Raw genomic sequence first — 20,849 nt, 5'->3', positions numbered from 1 at the left:
CTTTTGCATACTCAATTATCTGCACCAACCTCAGTTATTTTTCAACTTTTACACAGAGCCAATTTTTTTATTTGTACCAACCGCTTAGACGAAGAAATTGTGATTCACAAACAGGCTTGCGCAAATCGTTTGAGTGTGCAAACCCAGCTTAACGCAACGTTTGTGACAAACATGTCTCAATTTGTAGCTTTTGCCGAAACAGAGTGCATCCGTCAAACAAAAATTGTGTGGGAGGTGTCGGAGCGTGAGCCGCGTCTTCCAGATTAATATTATAGCAGCTCCTCGTTTCGTTTACCTTCCATAAACGTGTAGGCACTTTATAAAAGCACCTGAAGTCCCCGGATCGAGGCGTCCGCGCGCCCAGAATGCTAAGTAACGATGTCGAATCCATCACGGCACCTAGCGGAGCAAATTAAATTAGCTACTAACCCCTCACCGTCATATATCGCATGCCAATTTCCTGGAGGTCGCACCTCCACAACCGAACTCGTTTATGATGTATTACTTGTTTAGTTCGAGGAAGTATTTAAAGTTAGGCGCAAGAACTCCTCATTACTTCGCCGCTCGGAGCGCTTCCTTAATTACAAAACTTAATTAATCTACGGGGCCTATTTAAAATACTAACACACATATTATTCGGAGGCTCATTTTAAATTTAGATTCGGAAAAAAATCGGTCGACGAACTTTTTACGGCGAAAGTGAGGGTGAAAAAGCGCCTTTCATTACGACTGACGAGACGGGTTTTTAATCAAGAATCAATTTTCGTGTAGTTCTTGCTTGAATTGCTCTGTTTTGAATCAAATTTACGCGATACGGACTCTATCACACCGATGCAACTTAATGAAGCTCTTAAATGTACCTACTCTGTTCTCTTTGACAACGAACATACAGTTTGTCCAAAAATGGCGCACTAACAGTGCACTACGGTGAGATTACCGTAAACGTGAGAAAAATATTTAAAAAATTCTATTAGACTAATTAAGGGGTTTTTAGAGGTGGCACTTAACAGGTCAATTATTTCCAAATATATCCTGTGCACGTTGGATTGAACATAAGTGGTGCAAATCGCACACATTTGACATTAACTTTCATATGAGTTGTCATAGTAACAAGTCAGTCATTTGCACCACACCTGTTCTTCCCAACGTGAACAGGTATTATATTTATTAAATTGTTATGAAAATTACCTCGAACCGTACATATTATCACAAAGTACAAGATCATTCACTACCAATATCGGATCCTGGATAATACTCGTAAGTAGAGAATTTAGAAGCTTTGGAAATCTTAAAAATCATCTTAAATCCACCACGGCGACATAACAAGGTTGTCTACCCAGCAATCCAGAGCACCGCGGCACAACCCGGAAAACAATAACCTTATTGTGTGTATTCACTTATTTACAATCATAATTTTGATCATTTTCATATGGAGCGGCTACCATAAATTTTACATTCAGTTTTTACGCCAACTTGGACTACAATCATTTATAATGACCCTTTATAATAAAATTAAATAATTAAAACTTGCGTCACTGAGGGCATCATGTCGCAATTAAACTTAACCTAAGTCGGAGCAATTAGAGGTGGCTGTGATTTATATATTTTGTCTATTAACGGTTGGTAATAGACGTTTAACCACGTGTATTGTGCTGTCCAAGGTCACTGCTGCGTCTTTAAAAATTCCATGTTACCAACTTCATAATAAAATCAAAGCCTACTCTAATTCCGAATTTATTCAAATCACGGTATCATAGTAAAGAAGACCTATCTACTTTTTTTAACTATGTACATCAGCTCTCAATTTTTTGGCATTTGAAATTGAAAATAACTTTCGCATTATCATACTTCATGTTTTTCATATTTTGCCTTTATAGAAGGGTAAATATAAGAATATCTTCCACGTAACGTCCACTCCCACAGAATAGCTGTAACGGGTGTTTTTTTAAATTTGGCGTCGAAGTAGGCGTTGAACTGTCGATTGTGAACGCACTATACAGGTTACGGAGCATGGATCAGCTGTTTAAATGCCGGTCATTACTAAAAAATGTTGCAGGCAACATGTTGCCAATTGTTGCCTTGGTGTAAGGCCGCCTTTACGCTTTTACACGAGTGGTGCGATCTCAATTGACTCTCCAACGCCTACTTCGACGCCAAATTAAAAAAAAACACCCTTTAGACCCGCTTTTATTGGAATGTTGTGTATTTCACCAAATGAAAGATTATAAAAATTGAAAGAAAACAAAGTACAATCTTTTATATTATTTCTTTGTACATAGAAACGATGCAATTAATTATTTGTACTTTTTATTAAAACCTATCTAAAATTTCTCAGTTTTGTTTCCGCTAGCATGTTTTAAACATTTCCTAAATAATAATCAAAGTCGTCAAAAATAAAATTATCAGTAATTAACCGATTTTGAACGTTTTACGACATTAGCTCAGATGGTTTTAAGAAGGGGTTCATGATATCTAGAGTTCAATATAAAAATTAAGATTGTGAAGAAGATCGTTTTACTAATTCTAACAGACGGATGATCCACAACACTGGCAATGAGGAAATCAGTGGAGGGAAGATGTAGGATGATCAATCTGTACGTCATCCGTATATCACCCAATAAGGTCTTCCGAACTGTCCCCTTATTGTCCAATTTTGTGCCTTCCTCTTACTCCAGTACAACGAACGAGTTAATTGGAGACAAGAATGACATTAAATGGTGTTTAGTGACGGTTAGTTTGTTTGTTCGTGGATCCACGATGGCGGAAGTAGGGTGAAATAAATGCGTGGAGAACGGAAAAATACAAAAATACTGATGTACTGCCAACTATTATTCTTCTTTATCTGCAGGCGTTGGCAACTCTATTTTTAAGAACGATAATAACACAGTCCCTGGAAGAGTGGAAGAGACTACCATTGAGAACCTTTCCTTGGCTTGCCGGTCTCCCGATTTGAAGCGTGAAATGAACTAATTTGGAAACACTATCAATTATTTGATTCAAGGCATGCACGACATGTAATTGGGCGTATAGGAAATACACATTTTGAAAAAAAGAATCCCAACATGACAAGCAAAAACTAACGTTGATTAACGTTGTAGAACTTTTCACAATTGTTTTATATCCTAACAATTCGGGAATCTGGAATAATTTTTATAAAAGTTAAGTTAAACTTTAAGTTATTTTTGTTGGCAATAACTTGTGTAAAAGAAAACCAACTTGAATTTTTGTTTTTCAAAATTATTGCTACAAGGACTCCAGTCCTATTAATTTTGGTAACCATTGGACCAATGCTATGTATTTCGTTCAGGATATCATCTGTCAATTTTGGTTCAAGTTAGATTAGCTGTTTTGAAAATAGGTGCAATTTTGGACGTACAGTTGTCAATGTTAAGCAGCAGTTTGTGATTAAATGTTTGTTGTTTATTTTGTGTATTCTCATTAAAACAGTTTTTTCCAAAACTAACTGATGTCCAATATTACAAAACAGTTTCGTCAACTAATCAGAGGGCATTCATGAATGAATTGTTTTCTCAAAGAATACAAAGTCAACGGTTTGTCACTTTCTAGAATGCATACTCTTGTCTTGATTTATACTCGTACTTAGGTACCCAAAATTTAATGTCTCTAATAATCATTTTAGGCATCGTATAAGTGCTTCTTACTAAAAATTCCACTAAAACTTCTCCTATTAAGGATTATTTCGAAAAATCATGGAAGTCGTATATGCTTTCCATAACGATATTTTGTGAACACGTAATCAGAGAATAAAATTAAACCCAATTAAGAAACAACCAAAACAGCGGAATTTACAATGCAGGCTCTAGATTATAGAGAATATATTTTTGACATATGTCGTGGCGTCTGTGTCCTTCCTTCCATTCAATTATTGCGAAACCTAATCCCACGAAGTAGGTGCGAGGTGAGACCCTGAATGCGGACATAATTAATATTAGGATCAAAATGTCCCGGCATGATTAATTTATCTCTTGGCCACAAATTCCAGGAATAACATGCAAGGAATTACTGTGCAATCTGTATGCCGGCTAGAGTACACTCTCTTCCTTTACACTAATTAGAGTATTCAGCAATATTTACCCAGAATGACGTGCGCCATAAGGGCACCTGCATTCGGTCCATAATTGCGGCTTTGGGTTTCGATTCGTACCCACCACGGATCGTGTTTGGGTCGTGTTAACGCACCTTTTATTTTTTCTGTGAATCTTTGACTCATTTAAAAGGCTGTTAGGATTTCCGCGTTTTTCTGCAAAGAATCGTTTGCCAAAGCTGGCAATAACTATCAAAGTCCGGATTGAAAAAGTAAGGACGAACTTACAAAAAGTCAATCTGTCTAACTTATTCCGGTTGATTTATTTTTGGTAAGCGAGGTTTTGTTAGTTCTGCGTTCGGGCCAGTTTTACGAAATTAATCGATGAAGGGGCAGAGATTAACTAGAGACAACAAAAATTTTTATCCAACATTAGATGATTAATTTTTCATTTAGGGGTGCAGTGCGCTCAATTCGCGAGAGTAAAAAATTAAAATTGAAGACTCATTTCTCTTATACAGGGTGATTTTGAAAGTTGTGCAGATATTTTAACCTGTGATAGAAGCCCACAAAAGTCAACGATTGAGCCAATAATGCCTTATACAAATGTTGATATTTTTCGAGAAAAAGGGCCCAAAAGTTTTTCTAAAAAAGTTTGAGAACAACTGATTTTATTTAAAAAAATGGGTCAATTTCTTTTTTATTAGTAGACTTCGTTGCCATTTCACTTTGGCTTTCACCAACCGGGAGAAAACCGATATGGTTTTTATCTATAGCAAAGCCTGTGGACATTCAGAGCTAGCACGGCAAATCTACGGCGAAAGGTTGCCTCAAAGGATACTTCCAAATGCACGAACTTTTGTAAACGTTGTGCAGCATCTTCGCGATTTGGAGCGTTTCGAAATTAATAAGTGCGATCTTGACGGCCAACGAAAAGATTGCATTTTAGTTGCAGAAGAAGATTTTCTTCACGAAACTGAAAACTAGTTAAGAAACAAGTACTCGGCGTCTTGCAAATCAACTGGGAGTTTTTCAGTTTGTAGTTTGGCGTACCCTAAAAGGAGCAAGGCTTACATCCATATCACATCTAAAAAGTTTAGGCACTAAAATTTGTTTAGAATTTTTTTGAAGGAAATACTTAATAAAATTGCTTTTAAATGAGATATTATGAGAAAGAGTTGTTTTCTTTTCAAAAATTAGATGTGAGCAAGCTTTTGTTTAATTTAAACGCTTAGTTCAAGTTTGGAAATTTCATTTTGTGCATCAGCGCTTCTCTTCCCGGCGCCACTTGACGAACGGAGCAAGTTGCACCTTCGATCCGGCTCCGGTTGAAGAAACTCCCAAATATTTTCCCTTTCCGGGTCGGATTTCATCTTTGAACGGGCGCATTAAAAACTATTTAACGGGGATCATGAAAGCGAAATAGTTGAGCGTAACCGGCGATTAAGCGCCAAGTTTGCGGTTCAGGCGGATTTTGAATGGCAGGTCGCGTAAAACAAACCTTCCTGAAGATGACGTTAATTCGAGCGAATTCCGGAAAGTTGAGGATAAAGGAGTCGGCATCTGAAATAAGGATAAACGTTCCGTTTGCAAACGAACTTGCGACCTCAATTCCTCCGCCTCACCCGTCCAAAATCTAGTCTAGACCGGTCGAGCCGTATTTCTTGCTCTTGTTCTAACCCACCTCTAACAAACTTGGCGCTAGGTTCAAATTATTACTCACCTAAGACACCGTTGACACAAACTTCATTCTGTCGCCTGCTCAATCCGCCTAAATTAAATTCGCATGACGTTAACTGTAATAACATCCGACGACGTTGCGCCCGGGTTAAACTTCGCACGCGAAACGGGAACTTCGATCGGCTTTTAAAAAATTCCGAGCCTAACCGGCTTACTTTTGCTATTTTTGGGAGTAATTACTTCGTGCCCGAGAGTCTCGCAAAGTTCCAGTTTAATAATAACAGTCGGAACAATTTTCCAAGATCTTTTAAAGTTGCAACCAAGAGCTGCGGTTAATGAGAACGGTCGTAGCGAGAATGTCAAAAGTACTTTAATTTTTATATTTATTAAACTCTTCCGTCGTATATTGTACAGAGGAAAACTGGACCCATAACAAAAGATTTGAAACCCAAAGACCTTCATTTACTTGTACTTGTTCCAAATATTCACATTCATGGAAAAATTCAAAATTTAGATTTTGATAAATAAAGTAGAAAAATAGATAAGAAAAGAGCAAAATAAAAAATATAAAACATAGGGAAGATTTGTAAATGTATAAACAAAGTCGAACCACTTTAATGCAGAAGACCTGTTGTTTAATCTATACACTATACAGGGTGTATTTGAAATACGTGTGTTAAATTTAACCAGTGGAAGAACTCGCCGATTTATGAAACGAATCTCTTTTAACATTTTGGAATTTTTTTTGATTTTTTGCGTCCCAATTTTTACCAAACGAGTCTTGTGTGATTAACTAGTGCCTATTTTTTTTATAACCAAGAGAATTTTAATTTTACTTATTTTTTTTTTCTATAGGCGGGTATACATTTTGATGGCTAATTTATTCCAAATTTTAAATCAACTTGTTTTTCCGTATAGAAACAAGCTCTGCTACGTGTTAAAATTAACACGTGAATTTTAGATACACCCTGTATATAGAGCTTTTATTAATTTATTGACCGCCCAATAGGACAGAACTAACCTTTATTTATTTTGTTAATTTTACGTTTTCCTATATTTAATAAAACTTTTTCAAGTGCTGCTTTCTAGCTTTAGTTTCCTCAGTTTTCAGTTATAGTTTTCTTCATTAATCAAAATTATAGACGAACGTTTCTAGAGCATTTTAATTTCATTTTTTGCTGAAGTATTGAGAATTTCCCTAAAAGTGATGCTTTTATTCAAGTTCCCCCTGCAAAATACGAGAGTTCACCCAGTTGGTAGGGTCCAGGCTCGGAGCCGAACAGCACGAAGCTACCCCCTGGTGTACAGTAATAATTTACAAATTTATGTCAGGAGCAGCGAAATCGTGTTTTGTGATAAGGTAGGATTCAGTTTAGACCGGAAAAATAGTTCTTCAGGAAGCGATTCTTAAACTACTTTGGTGCTTTCCACCGACATCAAATGTAATTTTGAAGTAAGTTAATGTCCTGGACATAATAGATATAAATTGTTCTATTTTATCCACATTGATGGGAACTACGACCTCAACTTGACTTCCAACATACACAACTTGAAGAAATCTTTCGACGCCTCGCTCGGATTTATGCCGACCGATTTATCACATCTGCTTATTCACATAAAGCATCCAAGAATCGATAGAAAACAGACCTCAGTTTAATTCACTTGAAACCAAAAAAAAAAAATGGAACAACAAAATTAGCTAACGTTTAAAATAAAAAAGAGAATCGAGAGAAAAGTGGGTTTTGCATTTATCGGACCTATTTCCGTGCAGGGCCAAAGGTGGTGGATTAACAACCCCTAGAATTAACCAGGGAATTAGGACCCGGTCAGGCGGCAAGACAAGTTAAATAAACATCTCGGCAATTGAGCATGAGTCAAAGATAATTTCAGAATGTGACGGAGTGGTATTTTATTGGATATTTGCTAAGAGGATGAAGTCGAGCCTCTTTTGATTATTAAATCGCTGGAAAGACTGAAGTTGTTTCTTTCATAGAATCGATACATCATTTAAATATTTGATAGCAATTCTCCCGTGAGTGTCATTTGGAAGATTGCACTAATAAACCACAACTAACTACCAGAGATACTGTTCTAACATCTTCCGGTCATTCTTTAATCGACACAGCTGCAGCATTCGGTCGCATCGTGAGCTTAGAGCGGTTTTAGTGTGCCGAAACTTTTGTTAAAATATTTGCTGAAGTACGAAAAGCTTTAGATTATTGTGTCGTTTATTAGCTCTCAAACAGTAGTTATTATCGGACGTTTTCAATTACTTCGCTTCCTCTTATAGGGCAAATAGTAAATAAATCTATAAATTATACACGACACTTAATAGAATGATAATAAAAATATGAGCAGCTCGTAAAGCTGAAACATTTATTAGGATCGCTGTGCCATAACAAACTTAATATCTTGGCATTGGGTGGAGGAAGCTTTAATAAACAAGAGCTTTATATGCAACATGTTCAGACTAGTTCTCCACCATTGTAAAATTAAACCTAATTATAAAATCAATATAAAATTAATGACAGTAATTGAAGTAATAACACTGGTAAATATGAAGAATATAAAAACAAAATAAAAACTCATCAAGAAATAAATAACAATAAATTAAAATACATTTATTTTTTACTTTAGTTTGTAGTAATCGCAAATATTATGCATAAACTTTTAAATATTGTTGCAGCGATTTACAAAATGCAAATAATTTGAGATTACTGAGAAAACTGGATTTTGGTTTATTTTTATCGAAATTTTGATTTAAAATGTTTGCATATAGATTACATGTAAATTGTGTAAAAGTGATCAATAGTAATTTATTTATTTTTAAATATTGTCGGTGCTATAATAGTACATATTTACATTTTTTTGTTCTGTGTAGCTTACCATGTACCGGCTATGGTCCGTTGTAGACACTTACCTGAAAGCAAATAAAAAATTCATTATGCATACTTCACTTTCAAAATGGAATGTAACTTATCAGCAAACATTTATGAATACGCTTTCTTTCCGTTTTAGAAGACATTCATTTGACAATCTTCATATCAAGCGTCTAATTACAACCAGATCTTGATATAATCCATTCGTAAATTTGCCACCAGTTCCTCTAATTAAACCGGTTGAACACAGCAATTCCTTATGAGAATGTTGGCAAATTTGACGCCTATTTCTCACAGCTTGTTTGCGTCATCAATTTGTCAATAAATTCAAAATTATCTAATAAATCTATCGAAAGATGTGGCATTACCTCTATATTTGGTAAAATTAAAACGATTTTAGACAATTAGTACAAATTTTCTTATTTTCGTACAGGAATAGTAGGTAGTTAAAAAATTAGTACTTAATTTAAAAAATTTATAGAGCTCATAATTAAACTGTGATTTTAAAAAAAGTTAATGTCTTGGATAATGTAGATATTATACAAAAGTAACGAAAAAGTAGCTGTAAGTGTGGAAAAGTAATTAGAAAGTGGTTAACAAGACTTTCTAATAGGAATTTTAAATTATTTTTTAAGGTTTGCGAAAAAGAAAAACTCTCTTTGTTTAAACAATTAATTTTTACACATGCTTTAAGTAGGCAATTTCTATAAAATGTAGGAGTACATTTTAACTGTGATTTTATATTTTATTTTTTAAAATTATTTGATAGTAGATACATATATTGATTTTATTATAATATTTTTCTCTTTGCGAAGGTGATTAAGGACGAAGCTTATAGTTTATTCAAGTAACAAAGTTATAATAGAATTACACATCATATTCTAGAATGATAAATTAACGAATTCATTCAGATTGGTAATAAAATAATCCTATAGTTTGATTTAAAACTCTAAGGGCCGGTTTTTCAATCGATGATTAACATTTTGATTAGCTAATCATTACTTCTTGATTAATTTCAAATTAATCATGGATAGCGTTTTTCAAACCAAATTTCAATTATGATTAGCTAATTAAAAATTAACTGAAAGTTTGTTACGTTGGTATTAACTTTTCTGTCAAATTTGACAACTTGGTGGTTTATGATTTGTAACAATTTCAAATTTAGGTAATTGTTTACTTTAGCTACTTGTGGACACCCTTAGGGCGTCCTCCTACATCGTTTCCCACCACTCAAACCTTGTGCAAATGCCCTTGTTTTTCTCTCTTGTTGTGTTTCAAGGTCGCATCAATGATCATTGATCAATGTCCAAAGGGCAAGGAAAATTCATTTGCACAAGGTTTGAGTGGTGGAAATAGTTATTTACGAACCAAGTGCGGGAAAACGATGTTCCCGCATGAGCACATTTTTTAAAGCACGAGCGACGAAGGAGCGAGTGCCTTTAATTAATGCGCGAATGAACGGAAGATGTCTTCACGCAAGTGGTTCGTACAAAATTTTTTGTACGAAAATTAAATAAATTTTTTTTGTTTTAATACATTAAACATAAACGAACATAAAACCAAGTAGGCAGTGATCTTTGGTTGTTGAAAACAATTGCTTCACTTGATATTTAAATTTTTGCAATAATTTGTGAATTTTGTAGGAACAATTTTCAACGATTATAAATCTTTCCGTAATTTTCTAATGGAGGAAAACCCAGGGAAGTTGTATTTTATGAACTAAATTTTATTATTATCAAGACAGATTTTTTTTGAATGCCTCAAAGGGCCAGTGTTTTTTGCAATTTTTACATTCGCGTCGACTGGTTTCGGAGCGAGCGTTGGATGTTGGAAGCGTCGCTTTCAAGGCTATGAGTACAAAAACGATGTAGGAGAACGTCCTGCGGCTGTCTAGCCAGAAAAAAACGCGAAAATTCCACAAATAATAGGTAAAGTAAACAATGACCCAAATTTGTAATTTTGGTTCATCCTAATTTCCACATTTTCTCCACCTACTGATTGTATTTCTTTCTACAGTCTATGCCCCTATAATACAATTAGGAAATCTTGCTATGTTAAAGAGAAATAAGTGAGAACAGAGACAATTGCTTTTATTGTGCCCTAACAGTTGGGTATCAATCTCTAACCATTTTACCAAGGATAATTACATCCATAAAGCAATTGACTCTGTTCTCACTTATTTCTAGAAGTACTATAAAAAACTTTTGTTTACATTCGTTAATTTCATTTCGGTTTGGGGGGATTTTAATATAATTTGGACGCAACGCCGCTAGAGCTCTACTTGTGTACACCACAAGTCTCCAGCCACGCTCCTATTGCATAAAATCGCAGACTAAAAAGCAACTGATTTTGAGGCGATAGACAGTCATTTCTGAAATAAAAATTTTGCTGGTATTTTAACCCCTGAATTTGATGCAGACTACTCCACAACACTCATCGGTTAGTTTGATAAGAAATAGCTTCTTCTATTTCTTCTAACAATCTTTCTACTGTTCGCGAAGACAAACGAAAACGACTAAAAAAATCTTTTTGGTCCCATTCTTCGAAGTGATTGGGCCTAAAGCGTATAGTTTTTGGCCTTCGGGGCTCTTCATCACTACTATAAGCATTAACGTCATAAATATCATCAATCATTATTCTTTGCTCATAGTTTTACTATTTTAATAATAAATTTTCAATAAATCGGCAATGTCACTTTTGACGTTAATCATTAAATTCCGATTAATTCACAGAACATCGTATGATTAAGTTAATCAAGAATTAACATGAACTTTTTTGTTAATCATAGGTTGAAAAACGGTAACATTGTGTTAATTTCAAATTAAACCTTAATCAAAAATTAATCATCGATTGAAAAACCGGCCCTAAGCATTTGATGACTGCAGGTTTAGTTATATTTTGACAAATTGTGACATTTATCGAAATCCGTTCACACAGGAGAAAATTCTCAAATTCTGACAATGTCGAATAACATATACTATTTTTTCTTCAAACCTTCATAACAAATTATTTAAGACATATTAAGAAACCAGGTAGGATTTAGCGAGTTCACTTTACAGCCGCTCATCAGCGGAGATAACAACTTCACGGACGTCCTCAGCGGAGATAATAACTTCACGGACACTCCTCAGCGGAGATAATAACTTCACGAACGCTGGTTAGGTCGTTAGATGCTATGACAATGAAGTGACACTTTAGCATTATCAATGCAGCAGTGCAATGTCATATTTTACGGACGTTTGAAGAAAAAATAAATTTTTTGTTCTTTCTTTTAATGTAAGGATATTCAGAAGAAGATTCTCTATAAGAACGAATAATAGTATATTATGTTATGAGGAGCAAAAATGAAGTTTTATGTGCTGCGGCTGGTAGATTGGCTGCCGAACGCAGTGAGGCAGACAAACCAGCCAAAGCACATAAAACCATTTTTGCTCCGAATAACATATACTACAGAGTGATCAACAAGGACTGAAGCTGTTGGCAACAATGACAACATAACGAAAATTTCAGTGAAGTTGGTAGCATTACATTGTCAGTTGTCAATTTTGACGGGCAAATTCAAACTTCAAAATCAAGTGTCATTTTTATATCAATTTTATTTATTAAAATGGTTTTCACACTAGAGCAAGACATTTTTATTGGTATGGCATACTTTCGGACTGGAAATTTTGATGCTGCTAACGGTTGGCAGTATTCCACGGACGATGCATTTCACCGATTCCAACAAATGTTCCCCGAGCCAGTTGTTACCTTAGTTGCGTTTAGGCAGCATTGCATGAGATTGGTGCAACGTTACCTACACACAGGTGATGTGAAAAAGGCAAAACCTACTGGTAGAACATCTACACTTACAGAAGATGTAGTTGAGAATGTTCGAGGTAGAATGGAACAAAGCCCTCGAAAGTCAGTGCGAAAGCTTTCCCTCCAAACAGGTGTGATTTTTATCCAAAACACACATATCCAAAGTTCTTTGTTGGGCACATTTATTGCAGGGCCTAATAATCCTTACCATTAAAAATCCTGTCATTCCTTTTCCTTATTTTACAGGCTTGTCATATGGAAGTTGCCAAAGCGTTTTAAAGAAAAAATTGAAGTTGCACCCTTACAAATTTTCCCGGATCCAATCCCTGCATCCCGCCGACTTTCAGCAAAGAATACATTTTTGCAATTGGTTCAATGAACACATGACAGCTGATGACATTCTTGACCATACTTTCTTCTCAGATGAAGCTTGGATTCATTTAGATGGTTATGTGAATTCACAAAATTACAGAATATGGTCAAGTGAAAACCCGCATGCCACTGTGGAGACCACTTTACATCCCATTAAAGTAGGTGTATGGGTGGCAATGTCTCGGCAAAGAATAATTGGGCCATATTTTTTTAACTTTACCGTCAATTCGGAGCGATATGTTAACAACATTTTGGAGCCATTTGTTAACGAATTGGACGACCAAGAGTTGCAATACGGTCATTTCCAACAGGACTCTGCCACAGCGCACACAGCGTTTAACACAATGCGCTACTTGCGCCAATTCTTTGGAGAGAGAATAATAAGCAGGGGACGTTGGCCAAGTAGGTCGCCGGACCTCACTCCATTAGATTTTTTCTTGTTCGGACACCTTAAAAATAAAGTTTTCACAAGAAATCTGCACACAGTTGAGGAATTACAAGCAGCCATCACTGAAGAAATGTAGAACATCACTCCTCACATGTAGTTAAACGTGTTTGACAGCTTAAAGCGGAGAGTGAATATTTGTCTGCAACACGGTGGCGCGCAATTTGAACATTATTTATAGAGTAGTAGATTTCCATTTTTGTGCTTTTCCTCGTTCTTGTTTAAAACCCTTGTTCCACCTTTTTTTATTCCTATGTATTATCACTTTTACCTTACCTTGTTCGAAAATAATAACACATAAAACATGTTTTTGTTTCTCAGGAGGGGCACGGCCGGTCGCTTTTATGAATATCGAAACAGTTTTTGGTCGTTTTGTACGTATCGTGTTTTTAAAACTACCAGCTCGTAACATAACCTAATTTTTTTGCCATTCACAAATTGCAGCGGGTGCCAACACTGACGCACAAAAAATTTTCAAACTTTGGGAATATTTTGCTGTCATTTGCTGCCAACAGCTTCAGTCCTTGTTGATCACGCTGTATCTTTTCTTCAAACCTTCATAACAAATTATTTAAGACATGTTAAGAAACCAGGCAGGAATTTCAGATGATTTAGCTAGTTTACTTTACTGCCGCTCATCAGCGGAGATAATAACTTCACGGACGCCCTCAGCGGAGATAATAACTTTATCTGCCGCTCTCAGTGGAGATGATAACTTTATCTGCCGCTCGTCAGCTCGTTAGATGCCATGACAATGAAGTGACACTTTAGCATTATCAATGCAGCAGGATAATGTCATAATTTACGGACGTTTGAAGAAAAAAAAATATATACAGTGTAATTTGAAGAAAAAAGTTGGCTATCACCTGTCAAAAAATAGATGTCAAAAAAAATATCGAATAAGATAGTAATGAAGTGTTTTTCGAACTACACTGCGCCAAAAAATTGCCGCAACACATCGAATTTCGAAAATATTGTTTATTTCATGTGTAAAGATATCTACCTAAACATTCTAACATAATATTGACATAATATTAACATAATAATAAATGATAACTTATCCACTGCTCCAGAAATTTTCGTAAACATTTGACTTGGAATTCCTCGTCAAGCGGTATCAATATTTTTTGTTCAAATCTGGTACTCATTTTACTCTTGAACATGATACCGGAAGATCGCACCAACACGATCTTTACTAATTTTCACCTTCATCTGCAATCTGGAGAATTCGGCAGACTGTCTTCCAGCATATGATGATTTCAATTCTCCATTAATCCTGAAAAATCTCTTTCATGGATTTATTTCTCTTCACAAGAAATTTTATTACAGATCCTTATTCAAGTTTTCACCATGGAAGCAAAGTATGTACTTGACATGGTGGTAACTTATTACTATTTTCTCTAGGATTATTAAATCAAGAGAAATACAATTTCATATCGTGACATACTAATATCAATATCTATTCATTATACATACAGGGCAAGTCACATAAGGTTTATTTCTGAATTTATTTTGTACGCAACCAAGAATACTAATTACGCTGACCACTTGATACCATTTATAATGTGATTTTATTTAGTAATCCACGTAGGTATGTAATTTGGCTAAAAATGTCAAAATGACAGTTGATGAATTTAATTTTTGATTTCATTAATCAGAACAGGAAAACGTCATTGTGACATTTTTAGCCAAATTACATACCTACGTTGATTACTAAATTAAATCACATTATAAATGGTATCAAGTAGTCAGCGTCATTAGTATTTTTGGTTGCGTACAAAATAAATTCGGAAATAACCCTTATGTGACTTGCCCTGTATGTGGCCACTGCCCTCACACATTTTTTTATAAACAAGGTTTTTCTTCAAACGTCCGTAAAATATGACATTGCACTGCTGCATTGATAATGCTAAAGTGTCGCTTCATTGTCATGGCATCTAACGAGCTGACCAGCGTCCGTGAAGTTATTATCTCCGTTGATGAGAGGCTGTAAAGTAAACTAGCTAAATCATTTGAAATTCCTACCTGGTTTCTTAACATGTCTTAAATAATTTGTTATGAAGGTTGAAGAAAAAATAGTATATGTTGTTCGGAGCAAAAATGGTTTTATGTGCTTTGGTTGGTTTGTCTGCCTCACTGCGTTCGGCAGCCAATCTACCAGCCGCAGCACATAAAACTTCATTTTTGCTCCTCATAACATAATATACTATTATTTTCTACCGGATAACTTTGTGATTTGTAAAAATAATGTTACTTCACCCCAAGAAAAGTATATACGAAAAATATTCAGTATTTACTTGTTTACAGTCATCGTCGTAGCAATAATGCCAATTAGGTTTCGTAAAAAGCTGTTTTTCATTCGGTTTACATTTTTCCTTTGTAAACTACGGACTTGTACTTTTACAATTCAAAATCAGTGTTCTTAGACCCTTCTGATTGATCTCTTTGTGTGGAAACGAATTTATCCGCCATAAAAATTTGGAGCTTTTCCACACCGAAACCTGATGAAAAAAATATTCCGAGCAAATAAACATACATGTCAATTATTTGAGAGAGCACCGAATCAACAAACGCCCTCATCCGGCGATAAATATCACAAAAATCGAGTGCACAAACGTGCCGATCGTGCCGAGCCCATATAACGACAATTTACATAACGAGCAAAACTCGAATTATTATGTTTGCGAGAAGTAATTTCGTGGATATTTTCAATAATGTATCGCTTATTGGGAATCGAGCGTAGCGCATTTTTGTCGGCTATTAAATTTCCGGTGGAGTTGCCGCAACTTAATATCACTCCGACGGCACAATATTAACAAAAGATCAATGACGGAGTATCAATGAGAACAGGTGAAGAATCCGAACAGAAGAAACACAACGGAATCGCAGATTATGGCGATGTGAGCCGCATTCGCACAGACAAAGCCCCATTGTGGGGCGCAGGCTTTATCTCGCTTTTGCACGTAATATGAGCCGGCTATCGGGTCTCATTCCACTCGCCGTTCTCTGTTTTTGTGTCTGTGATTATTTACGTACCTGTTACTCGGCAAGCGAGACGCAGGTCTTTGCTTAATTGCCTTCGATTGTCTCGACCAGTCTGGAACCGGGATCGATCGCCGGACGGAATCTGGAGGGATTAATCCCTTTACTTGGATTAGAGCCGCCGCATTTATCCTCGTGTGAAATTACTTTTTCCAGATCAAAATTATGGAATTAATTTGAGGGTGGACTTTGAGCGTGGGATTAGTTCGTTTCGTACTCAAATACAAACAACATGAATTACTAAAAAGTAGCTGGATTCGAATCTCTTTCGTTATTATCTGATCTTGTCGTTAATTATGGACGGTGTAATTAATCTGCCGCTACTCTGCATTTGCGATAAGTCATTTTCGGTGGGTTACAGGAGAGATGATAAAGGGCTTTCAAGAAATGAAGTTTTTATTACCGAGGGAATTCGAAATAATTACTTTTCAGTTAAGGGATGTAAAACAGACTCGTTAAATTATTTGATTACTTGCACGGTGCAAGGACAGGACGGTAAGAGATTAAATTAAGGCGACAAAAATATGGAAATTATTGAAATCTTGGAAGATGTCGTACTCGTAAAAATGGTAAGCCTAGTCAGATTATTTTTTCATCATCACTATCACAATAAAATAAAGATCAAGAAACTCCCTTTTTTAAAGAAATATGTACAGTTAACCACACTTGATCCGGTTCAGCGTTCAAGTATTTTGAGACACAATGCCACAAGACGTTTTCTCAAAATTTCAAAATTTCTTTGACTACTTAACAAACACACCACTACAGCACCTTAAAAAAATATATTTATATTTTTAACTCTCAACAGAGCTAATCATATTCAAGTTAAATCCATAAAAGTAAATGTGTCAGCTAAAAAGTAGAAATCAGAACACTAGTTTATTTTTCTCCCTTATTTGTCAAGCCTGTAACTTTATGTTGTTTTATTTTTCTCATTTACAAGTTCGACGTTTACTTTCTTGGAAGAAATCCTTTGATAATGCACATTTATAAATTTATATACAAGGTGATTCGTGAGTAATAATGAGCGTAACAAAATTTGTGATGCAACCAACAATACATGTCGTCCATATTGTTTTAGTTTGCGTTTTTATTAATTATTCCACATAATGATTTTGATTAAATTTGACAAATGAAATGTCAGGAATGTTGACTATGTTGTACAAAATAAAAATATGTACTTATATATTTTTTTAATCCACATAATAAGTGCAAATGTAATGTTGGCTGCATCACAAATTTCGTTACAAGCATTATTACTCGTGAATCACTCTGTATTGATTATTGTTTATTGACATTGAAAAATGAATACCTACACATATAAAACGGTAAATTTTGCAATATCTATTTGTCTTCCCCAGTGTCATTGCCATCTAGAACACAAAGCCTTAAGGCAGCAATTGTTTTTGATCGTGACGTCACAGTAAAGGCTTCATCGAAAAACGCATTAAACCTCCAGAATTTAATAAAAACAGTAAAATTTTTGGTTAGCACTCTTTTTTTTAGTAGAACGATGTGTTTAGGTTTTACAATTACTGCGTCGTGGAGTAAAATGCCATTAATAACGTGAAAATTGTCATTTACAAGTGAGGTTAAGTTTTTGTATTTATTGTTTTTGCGTAATTTTTACTTTGTGAATTATTTAAATAACACCAAATCACAACAAATGCTTCTTACGTCTTAATTATATGTGTAGCAAATATAGTTTCAACTAAATTGCCCTTACAACGACTTGTAATCACGAAAATGTTGATAGGGTATAAAAATACTTCCCAGGTTTCAACGTCTCTTGCGATGTCCTATGAACAGTAAATACCCTGGTATCAACTGAAACTATTATATACACTTGCCACCAAGCTTTTGCTTATCTCACAATTTTCCATAAGAATGATTAAAACACCGTATTTGATACTTTCTGAAAATGTAAACAAATGTCAAATTTTGACGTTTGGCCTTCCTCGTGACGTCACACGCTGTCTGGCTTAAGGCCTGGAGTTCGAGATGGCAATGCCAGTGTAATTTAAGAAGTCTTGAGATCAACACCAGCTTCTTCAAGTTAAGTAATGCATCGGTACGTAAAAAATGTATTTGGTTTATCGAGCTCTGATTACATCGATCTCTTTCCAATTTTGTGTGACAGATCCTCTTTCGTGAAATTTTTGTTAGTCCTCCGACGAAAATCATTTTTCAAGGTAGTAATTTTATCGTTGTAGATTCGTTTGATTTATAATTAAGTTTATAATATATGAATATTCCTTTCAATATCAGTGTCACAAATAATTTCCATTCTGTGAACGTGAGTGAGTATTGGATCTTTCTAGTTTATCTTTATTATTATTTTGAAGCAGTTTCAAGTCGTGGTGTAACACCAAGCTGAAATGTAAATGTAAAATGTACCTAACTCCCACAGCCTCATCTACATCCGATTTGAGAAACTTTCCGAATAGACCCCGTAAAATCCACATTTTACGTGATTTATTATTTTTGCCATCAGTTTTAAAACTCTTCGTTATTTCAACAAGTACATAATTTTTTAGCAACTTGTCTTCGATCGACATCGCAGCCGACATTGTTCTTCGTTAAAATTGGATCAGTTTTCCGATAAATTCGACCAAAACTTCTGAACAAAAACAAATGGGGGAAATTACGAGCAGGCCGGCCGCGCAGGTGCAATAACGCTAATTGAATATAATCATAACCCCAGATCCGGACGTAAATATTTCGGGGATCCGGGACTTTGCATAATTTAGCCTGTGAGGCTAACCCCGAGGACGTAATCCAACCCCCGCAGACAAACTGCATCGTGTACCCCCGAATCCCGACATGCAACCGAAAGGATAAAAAAGGACGACGAGTTCCTGTCGAGGGTCAGTCGGATCTTCCGCACCTCGACCACACAAATTGGTGTTAGCGTGGAGTCCGAATTGAATTTGGCACCGGTCGGTCTATGGGGTTTAGACGACGGATCCGCATTATGGAATCAGCCGAGGATTAACGAACTTCCGCTCTTTTCTGTTTACTTAGCAAAGATGAAGGGCTGTTGAAATTTAAAAGACGATTTCAGGAGATTTGGGACAACTTCTTCGCAGTTGTTTATCATAAATGGGAACACGGTTCGGACGCAGCTCGCTAAGCCCGGATTTGACCTAATTGTTTCTCTTTCAGTAATTAGGAGTGGAAAAAGGGGCGCAAAGGCGGAGGAAAAATACTAGAAGGAGAAGAGACGAAAAGAAGTCGGGTGTTGACGAGGAGCTGCGGAAAATGTTCGAGGTTAGATGGAATCATAAAAAATCTTGGAAGTTATTAAACCGGTAGTGAGCAAAGCAAAAAAATTTATAACGCTGGGATTAAATTTTTGCAAAAGTTTTATGCGAGATTTTTGCTCGAGTGTCCGAGTGTTGTTGGCTTAGAAAGCTTGTAAAATCGGGGTTTCCTTTAGAAATGAGCATTTGGTGCGGCTTTCCCTTGCATCTTCCGAATAAACAAACTCCACACCGCTAGCAGCAATCTCGAACGAAAACCGCGCCATTTGTCGGGAAAAAGCTGCTTTCGAGCGCATAACGGCGCCGTAAAAGCAACAAAAAAGTGTAAGTTTTGTAAAATATTATATTGGCCGTTCCACATTCCCGCCGTGTTCTTCGACGCATATTCAAATATCATTTGGGCGAAGGAACGAGCTAAACAGCTTCGTTTTTGGGCTTTATCCGCACCGTTGCCTTTACCAACCGGAGTTAATAATATCGAGGTATCGTATCGGCGTATGCACGACTTCCTCTTCCTAAAAGAATATCATTTCTCGGTTTATAGTTGGTGTTCGGTTTTATTTCCGCCGCTAAATTCTCTATACGTAATATAGGCCGACGCTAACTATCCGACTTCGCAATAAGCATCTTTTTTCCGGTCCGGCCGCAAATTGGACACGTGACCCACAACTAATATTGTTTCTCTTGGAGACGGGGTGGAAAAACACGCGTTGCGGCGATGCCGCCACATAACGAACGACAAAGATGTGCTCCAGGCCAAATCGAAATATTATGAGCTGAGAGGCGGAATTTAATAAATGTGGACTCGCATCCGAAACTGTTTCTCTTCACCATGTGAGATACTATCGTTTATGAAAACACCAACTACAAATTACTCTTACATCAATAGTCGAACATTTTTACATCAATAATAATTCACTGTAATGATCATTTTCTTCCAGACAGAATATTCGTGCATTTTTATGCACCAAAAGCTTTTACTCTACAATTTACAACAACGTATCATGACATACCGAGTGAAAGTGATCAAAAAGGAAACAAACCAAGACTGCTACATATCTCATGTTTTGTTTTATCGGAGCTTGCTCATACGGATATGTATACTTGCTATGCACAGACGTTTTATTGGTTGCCTACCTCTATTAAAAATCAATTGATTATTAATCATAAATGCTTTATCTTCAATGTTAAAACCCATTTTACCTTTTATTCACTGTTGCTTACAATTACAGTAAACGTCTGTAAACTTTGCTGAAATCGAAAAGTTGTTTTCTAGGTTAACAACAGTGCATCCTTGACATTTCACCTAAAAATCTGCTTAC

At 35.8% G+C, this 20,849-nt stretch overlaps 1 protein-coding gene and 1 long non-coding RNA gene across 3 annotated transcripts in view; both read right to left on the bottom strand.

The window, feature by feature from the left end:
- side-VII (sidestep VII) overlaps nt 1-20,849 on the bottom strand; it is a 395,213-nt gene that overhangs the window by 219,672 nt on the left and 154,692 nt on the right. The gene's annotated exons all lie outside the window — the stretch shown is intronic.
- Nucleotides 12,185-14,076, bottom strand: LOC138124458 (uncharacterized). The gene is made up of 2 exons (XR_011157151.1): nt 12,457-14,076; nt 12,185-12,400 (listed from the first exon to the last, which is right to left on the bottom strand). It is a non-coding gene; the product is annotated as an uncharacterized lncRNA (long non-coding RNA).

This window comes from Tenebrio molitor, chromosome 2 (genome assembly GCF_963966145.1).
Source record: "Tenebrio molitor chromosome 2, icTenMoli1.1, whole genome shotgun sequence".
NCBI lineage: Eukaryota > Metazoa > Arthropoda > Insecta > Coleoptera > Tenebrionidae > Tenebrio > Tenebrio molitor.
The sequence above is the reverse complement of the archived record's forward strand: the minus strand, read 5'-3'. Positions and strand labels throughout refer to the sequence as shown.